Below are 8,426 nucleotides of genomic sequence, written 5' to 3'. Positions count from 1 at the left end.
AAGAGCAATTTGTTGTGAAAGGTATCAGGCAAAGGAGTATGTATTGTGATGTGGTTCTCTGACTGCTTCTGTCCACTTGCCAAAAGTTCCAAGGCCCTATGATAGCACAAAAACGGTAAGATTGAAGTGGTGGGTGCCGGAGGTTTAAAATGGTCAGTTTAATTAAAGACAGAAAAGTGAAACGAATGACTGCAGAAATATTGTATGTGGCCATGAACTGAGATGAAAGGATGATTTTGGAACTCTGTCTTGCAGATTACCCTCAATGCGCAATGGATAGGGCACTACTCTCACAGACCAGGGTGTGTAAGTTTAAGTCTATCTGAGGTGCACACCCTGAACTAATACATTTTTGCTGAAACCTAATCATATTGTTTACTCTTCCTCGTAGCAGCTTGCCAGGGTGATAGTATATTGCAACAGAACCATTCCACTTCTTCACTGAAAAGAGTCATGCTGGTTACCCAAATGTGCAGCGTGTCATTTTATACAGCTTTCTTTATTGAAATTAAACTTGGACTCACTTGAAATATTCTCTTTCAAAATGAATGTTTTGAGCTGCTGTGAATTTTATTTCTAGAGGTGGTGACAGGCTTTCAGGTACGTGCTTAGGTCAAGGCCCTGTTCATGTCACTTGTATAAGCTAATTCAGGGAGCAAATTAGCAAGTCAAGAAATGGGAAGTCTGAACTACTGCCAAAGCAGTTTCATTCTCTTTTCAATTAATCCAAAAATACCATTGCAGCATAAAACAGAGTATTCAATAAAAGAAGAAAGGAGGATTAACGGGAAAAAAGCGCAGCATAAGATATGAAACTTTGGAAATTATCTAGATATTGTTGGAAAAAACTCCTTTGATGGAAAGAAGATGAAGTACGGTATGGGATCCTGTCCTGCGCACCTGTAATTGATATGTTCCACATCCATTCATACCACCTAACCCTAAACACCCAAACATATTATAGTCAGTGACCATGTGGCCTAATGGATAAGGTGCCTGACTTCAGATCAGAAGATTGAGGGTTCGAGTCCCTTCATGGTTGAGTCTTTTTCTCACAGCACCCAACTTATCTTTACATACAAACTGGAAACACACTCTTACAATACTCCTTTCACTCTCACTCATTAAGAAAGCCCAATGCAAACCGCACAATCAGTCACGTTATGCCTTCAGCATTGCTACTTTTCTGTCTTTCTGCCATACCAAAGTACCTCTTCATAAATGTCACGGATTTGCAATACGTATACAACAATATGACATGGCACAATCATTCTGAACAGAACTGTGGGTAGATTCAGTGCATGGAGTGTGTGCGTGCAGAAAGCAGAAACTATGCATGGGTAGAAGCTCTATGATTTTCTCCAGGAACAATGCAAATTGTCCCTCAGAAAAAGCATAGTACTAGAGAAGAATCATAAAGGATTGACACAATTGCTGCCTTTGCTGTTGCCCCAGTACTGTAATCTGTCAAGGACTGGTCTCTTGCAGATTGAGGCACCTAGTTGCAATTGTGTGGTAAAAATCACCCTTACAACCATTTTTGCTATAAACTTGAGATCTTTCTGAGATACTATCTCACAGACTTCTTATGAATGAGGAACTCTGAAATTGTCACATTCCAATTTGTACGTCCTTAAAACTCTGCTGGTTATTCAAATGGGCAGATTGTTTTTTAAATTCCTTTCTGTCTCGAGTTGTAGTTATATTGATACAGAGGCATAATTGTTGAATGATATATATTGGTTTGATTGAAATATGTTCGTAGAGGTGGAGATAGGCTTTCTGTGTCTGTCTGAGAGCAAGGACCGGTTAACGTCTTTTTCCAAGAGCAATTTGTTGTGAAAGGTATCAGGCAAAGGAGTATGTATTGTGATGTGGTTCTCTGACTGCTTCTGTCCACTTGCCAAAAGTTCCAAGGCCCTATGATAGTACAAAAACGGTAAGATTGAAGTGGTGGGTGCCGGAGGTTTAAAATGGTCAGTTTAATTAAAGACAGAAAAGTGAAACGAATGATTGCAGAAATACTGTATGTGGCCATGAACTGAGATGAAAGGATGATTTTGGAACTCTGTCTTGCAGATTACCCTCAATGCTGCAATGGATAGGGCACTACTCTCACAGACCAGGGTGTGTAAGTTTAAGTCTATCTGAGGTGCACACCCTGAACTAATACATTTTTGCTGAAACCTAATCATATTGTTTACTCTTCCTCGTAGCAGCTTGCCAGGGTGATAGTATATTGCAACAGAACCATTCCACTTCTTCACTGAAAAGTGTCATGCTGGTTACCCAAATGTGCAGCGTGTCATTTTATACAGCTTTCCTTATTGAAATTAAACTTGGACTCACTTGAAATATTCTCTTTCAAAATGAATGTTTTGAGCTGCTGTGAATTTTATTTCTAGAGGTGGTGACAGGCATTCAGGTACGTGCTTAGGTCAAGGCCCTGTTCATGTCACTTGTATAAGCTAATTCAGGGAGCAAATTAGCAAGTCAAGAAATGGGAAGTCTGAACTACTGTCAAAGCAGTTTCATTCTCTTTTCAAATAATCCAAAAATACCATTGCAGCATAAAACAGAGTATTCAATAAAAGAAGAAAGGAGGATTAATGGCAAAAAAGCACATCATAAGATATTAAACTTTGGAAATTATCTAGATATTGTTTGAAAAAACTCCTTTGATGGAAAGAAGATGAAGAACGGTATGGGATCCTGTCCTGCGCACCTGTAATTGATATGTTCCACATCCATTCATACCACCTAACCCTAAACACCCAAACATACTGCAGTTAGTGACCATGTGGCCTAATGGATAAGGCGTCTGACTTCGGATCAGAAAATTGAGGGTTCAAGTCCCTTCATGGTTGAGTCTTTTTCTCACAGCACCCAACTTATCTTTACATACAAACTGGAAACACACTCTTACAATACTCCTTTCACTCTCACTCATTAAGAAAGCCCAATGCAAACTGCACAACCAGTCACGTTATGCCTTCAGCATTGCTACTGTTCTGTCTTTCTGCCATACCAAAGTACCTCTTCATAAATGCCACGGATATGCAATACGTATACAACAATATGACATGGCACAATCATTCTGAACAGAACTGTGGGTAGATTCAGTGCAGGGAGTGTGTGCGTGCAGAAAGCAGAAACTATGCATGCGTAGAAGCTCTATGATTTTCTCCAGGAATAATGCAAATTGTCCCTCAGAAAAAATATAGTACTGGAGAAGAATCATAAAGGATTGACACAATTGCTGCCTTTGCTGTTGCCCCAATTGTGTAATCTGTCAAGGACTGGTCTCTTGCAGATTGAGGCACCTAGTTGCAATTGTGTGGTATAAATCACCCTTACAACCATTTTTGCTATAAACTTGAGATCTTTCTGAGATACTATCTCACAGACTTCTTATGAATGAGGAACTCTGAAATTGTCACATTTCAATTTGTACGTCGTTAAAACTCTGCTGGTTATTCAAATGGGCAGATTGTTTTTTAAATTCCTTTCTGTCTCGAGTTGTAGTTATATTGATACAGAGGCATAATTGTTGAATGATATATATTGGTTTGATTGAAATATGTTCGTAGAGGTGGTGAAAGGCTTTCTGTGTCTGTCTGAGAGCAAGGACAGGTTAACGTCTTTTTCCAAGAGCAATTTGTTGTGAAAGGTATCAGGCAAAGGAGTATGTATTGTGATATGGTTCTCTGACTGCCTCTGTCCACTTGCCAAAAGTTCCAAGGCCCTATGATAGCCCAAAAACTGTAAGATTGAAGTGGTGGGTGGTGGAGGTTTAAAATGGTCAGTTTAATTAAAGACAGAAAAGTGAAATGAATGACTGCAGAAATACTCTATGTGGCCATGAACTGAGATGAAAGGATGATTTTGGAACTCTGTCTTGCAGATTACCCTCAATGCCGCAATGGATAGGGCACTACTCTCACAGTCCAGGGTGCGTAAGTTTAAGTCTATCTGAGGTGCACACCCTGAACAAATACATTTTTGCTGAAACCTAATCATATTGTTTACTCTTCCTCGTAGGAGCTTACCAGTGTGATAGTATATTGCAACAGAACCATTCCACTTCTTCACTGAAAAGAGTCATGCTGGTTACCCAAATGTGCAGCGTGTCATTTTATACAGCTTTCTCTATTGAAATTAAACTTAGACTCACTTGAAATTTTCTCTATCAAAATTATTGTTTTGAGCTGCTGTGAATTTTATTTCTAGAGGTGGTGACAGGCTTTCAGGTACGTGCTTAGGTCAAGGCCCTGTTCATGTCACTTGTATAAGCTAATTCAGGGAGCAAATTAGCAAATCAAGAAATGAGAAGTCTGAACTAGTGTCAAAGCAGTTTCATTCTCTTTTCAAATAATCCAAAAATACCATTGCAGCATAAAACAGAGTATTCAATAAAAGAAGAAAGGAGGATTAACGGCAAAAAAGCACATCATAAGATATGAAACTTTGGAAATTATCAAGATATTGTTTGAAAAAACTCCTTTGATGGAAAGAAGATGAAGAACGGTATGGGATCCTGTCCTGCGCACCTGTAATTGATATGTTCCACATCCATTCATACCACCTAACCCTAAACACCCAAACCTATTGCAGTCAGTGACCATGTGGCCTAATGGATAAGGCGTCTGACTTCGGAACAGAAGATTGAGGGTTTGAGTCCCTTCATGGATGAGTCTTTTTCTCACAGCACCCAACTTATCTTTACATACAAACTGGAAACACACTCTTACTATACTCCTTTCACTCTCACTCATGAAGAAAGCCCAATGCAAACTGCACAATCAGTCACGTTATGCCTTCAGCATTGCTACTTTTCTGTCTTTCTGCCATACCAAAGTACCTCTTCATAAATGCCACGGATATGCAATACGTATACAACAATATGACATGGCACAATCATTCTGAACAGAACTGTGGGTAGATTCAGTGCAGAGAGTGTGTGCGTGCAGAAAGCAGAAACTATGCATGGGTAGAAGCTCTATGATTTTCTCCAGGAATAATGCAAATTGTCCCTCAGAAAAAGTATAGTACTAGAGAAGAATCATAAAGGATTGACACAATTGCTGCCTTTGATGTTGCCCCAGTTGTGTAATCTGTCAAGGACTGGTCTCTTGCAGATTGAGGCACCTAGTTGCAATTGTGTGGTAAAAATCACCCTTACAACCATTTTTGCTATAAACTTGAGATCTTTCTGAGATACTATCTCACAGACTTCTTATGAATGAGGAACTCTGAAATTGTCACATTCCAATTTGTACGTCCTTAAAACTCTGCTGGTTATTCAAATGGGCAGATTGTTTTTTAAATTACTTTCTGTCTCGAGTTGTAGTTATATTGATACAGAGGCATAATTGTTGAATGATATATATTGGTTTGATTGAAATATGTTCGTAGAGGTGGTGATAGGCTTTCTGTGTCTGTCTGAGAGCAAGGACCGGTTAACGTCTTTTTCCAAGAGCAGTTTGTTGTGAAAGGTATCAGGCAAAGGAGTATGTATTGTGATGTGGTTCTCTGACTGCTTCTGTCCACTTGCCAAAAGTTCCAAGGCCCTATGATAGCACAAAAACGGTAAGATTGAAGTGGTGGGTGCCGGAGGTTTAAAATGGTCAGATTAATTAAAGACAGAAAAGTGAAACGAATGACTGCAGAAATACTGTATGTGGCCATGAACTGAGATGAAAGGATGATTTTGGAACTCTGTCTTGCAGATTACCCTCAATGCCGCAATGGATAGGGCACTACTCTCACAGACCAGGGTGTGTAAGTTTAAGTCTATCTGAGGTGCACACCCTGAACTAATACATTTTTGCTGAAACCTAATCATATTGTTTACTCTTCCTCGTAGCAGCTTGCCAGGGTGATAGTATATTGCAACAGAACCATTCCACTTCTTCACTGAAAAGTGTCATGCTGGTTACCCAAATGTGCAGCGTGTCATTTTATACAGCTTTCTTTATTGAAATTAAACTTGGACTCACTTGAAATATTCTCTTTCAAAATGAATGTTTTGAGCTGCTGTGAATTTTATTTCTAGAGGTGGTGACAGGCATTCAGGTACGTGCTTAGGTCAAGGCCCTGTTCATGTCACTTGTATAAGCTAATTCAGGGAGCAAATTAGCAAGTCAAGAAATGGGAAGTCTGAACTACTGTCAAAGCAGTTTCATTCTCTTTTCAAATAATCCAAAAATACCATTGCAGCATAAAACAGAGTATTCAATAAAAGAAGAAAGGAGGATTAACGGCAAAAAAGCACATCATAAGATATGAAACTTTGGAAATTATCTAGATATTGTTTGAAAAAACTCCTTTGATGGAAAAAAGATGAAGAACGGTATGGGATCCTGTCCTGCGCACCTGTAATTGATATGTTCCACATCCATTCATACCACCTAACCCTAAACACCCAAACATATTGCAGTTAGTGACCATGTGGCCTTATGGATAAGGCGTCTGACTTTGGATCAGAAAATTGAGGGTTCAAGTCCCTTCATGGTTGCGTCTTTTTCTCACAGCACCCAACTTATCTTTACATACAAACTGGAAACACACTCTTACAATACTCCTTTCACTCTCACTCATTAAGAAAGCCCAATGCAAACTGCACAACCAGTCACGTTATGCCTTCAGCATTGCTACTGTTCTGTCTTTCTGCCATACCAAAGTACCTCTTCATAAATGCCACGGATATGCAATACGTATACAACAATATGACATGGCACAATCATTCTGAACAGAACTGTGGGTAGATTCAGTGCAGGGAGTGTGTGCGTGCAGAAAGCAGAAACTATGCATGCGTAGAAGCTCTATGATTTTCTCCAGGAATAATGCAAATTGTCCCTCAGAAAAAATATAGTACTGGAGAAGAATCATAAAGGATTGACACAATTGCTGCCTTTGCTGTTGCCCCAATTGTGTAATCTGTCAAGGACTGGTCTCTTGCAGATTGAGGCACCTAGTTGCAATTGTGTGGTATAAATCACCCTTACAACCATTTTTGCTATAAACTTGAGATCTTTCTGAGATACTATCTCACAGACTTCTTATGAATGAGGAACTCTGAAATTGTCACATTTCAATTTGTACGTCGTTAAAACTCTGCTGGTTATTCAAATGGGCAGATTGTTTTTTAAATTCCTTTCTGTCTCGAGTTGTAGTTATATTGATACAGAGACATAATTGTTGAATGATATATATTGGTTTGATTGAAATATGTTCGTAGAGGTGGTGAAAGGCTTTCTGTGTCTGTCTGAGAGCAAGGACAGGTTAACGTCTTTTTCCAAGAGCAATTTGTTGTGAAAGGTATCAGGCAAAGGAGTATGTATTGTGATGTGGTTCTCTGACTGCCTCTGTCCACTTGCCAAAAGTTCCAAGGCCCTATGATAGCCCAAAAACTGTAAGATTGAAGTGGTGGGAGGTGGAGGTTTAAAATGGTCAGTTTAATTAAAGACAGAAAAGTGAAACGAATGACTGCAGAAATACTCTATGTGGCCATGAACTGAGATGAAAGGATGATTTTGGAACTCTGTCTTGCAGATTACCCTCAATGCCGCAATGGATAGGGCACTACTCTCACAGTCCAGGGTGTGTAAGTTTAAGTCTATCTGAGGTGCACACCCTGAACTAATACATTTTTGCTGAAACCTAATCATATTGTTTACTCTTCCTCGTAGGAGCTTACCAGTGTGATAGTATATTGCAACAGAACCATTCCACTTCTTCACTGAAAAGAGTCATGCTGGTTACCCAAATGTGCAGCGTGTCATTTTATACAGCTTTCTCTATTGAAATTAAACTTAGACTCACTTGAAATTTTCTCTATCAAAATTATTGTTTTGAGCTGCTGTGAATTTTATTTCTAGAGGTGGTGACAGGCTTTCAGGTACGTGCTTAGGTCAAGGCCCTGTTCATGTCACTTGTATAAGCTAATTCAGGGAGCAAATTAGCAAATCAAGAAATGAGAAGTCTGAACTAGTGTCAAAGCAGTTTCATTCTCTTTTCAAATAATCCAAAAATACCATTGCAGCATAAAACAGAGTATTCAATAAAAGAAGAAAGGAGGATTAACGGCAAAAAAGCACATCATAAGATATGAAACTTTGGAAATTATCAAGATATTGTTTGAAAAAACTCCTTTGATGGAAAGAAGATGAAGAACGGTATGGGATCCTGTCCTGCGCACCTGTAATTGATATGTTCCACATCCATTCATACCACCTAACCCTAAACACCCAAACCTATTGCAGTCAGTGACCATGTGGCCTAATGGATAAGGCGTCTGACTTCGGAACAGAAGATTGAGGGTTTGAGTCCCTTCATGGATGAGTCTTTTCTCACAGCACCCAACTTATCTTTACATACAAACTGGAAACACACTCTTACTATACTCCTTTCACTCTCACTCATGA

The 8,426-nt window shown here is 39.2% G+C and overlaps 1 non-coding gene across 1 annotated transcript; it reads left to right on the top strand.

Moving 5' to 3' along the window:
* Positions 1-2,794: 2,794 nt before the first annotated feature.
* TRNAR-UCG (transfer RNA arginine (anticodon UCG)) lies at positions 2,795-2,867 on the top strand. The gene has a single exon. It is a non-coding gene; the product is annotated as a tRNA-Arg (tRNA).
* Positions 2,868-8,426: the final 5,559 nt, after the last annotated feature.

The sequence above is a fragment of the Pleurodeles waltl genome, chromosome 4_1 (assembly GCF_031143425.1).
Source record: "Pleurodeles waltl isolate 20211129_DDA chromosome 4_1, aPleWal1.hap1.20221129, whole genome shotgun sequence".
NCBI lineage: Eukaryota > Metazoa > Chordata > Amphibia > Caudata > Salamandridae > Pleurodeles > Pleurodeles waltl.
The sequence above is the reverse complement of the archived record's forward strand: the minus strand, read 5'-3'. Positions and strand labels throughout refer to the sequence as shown.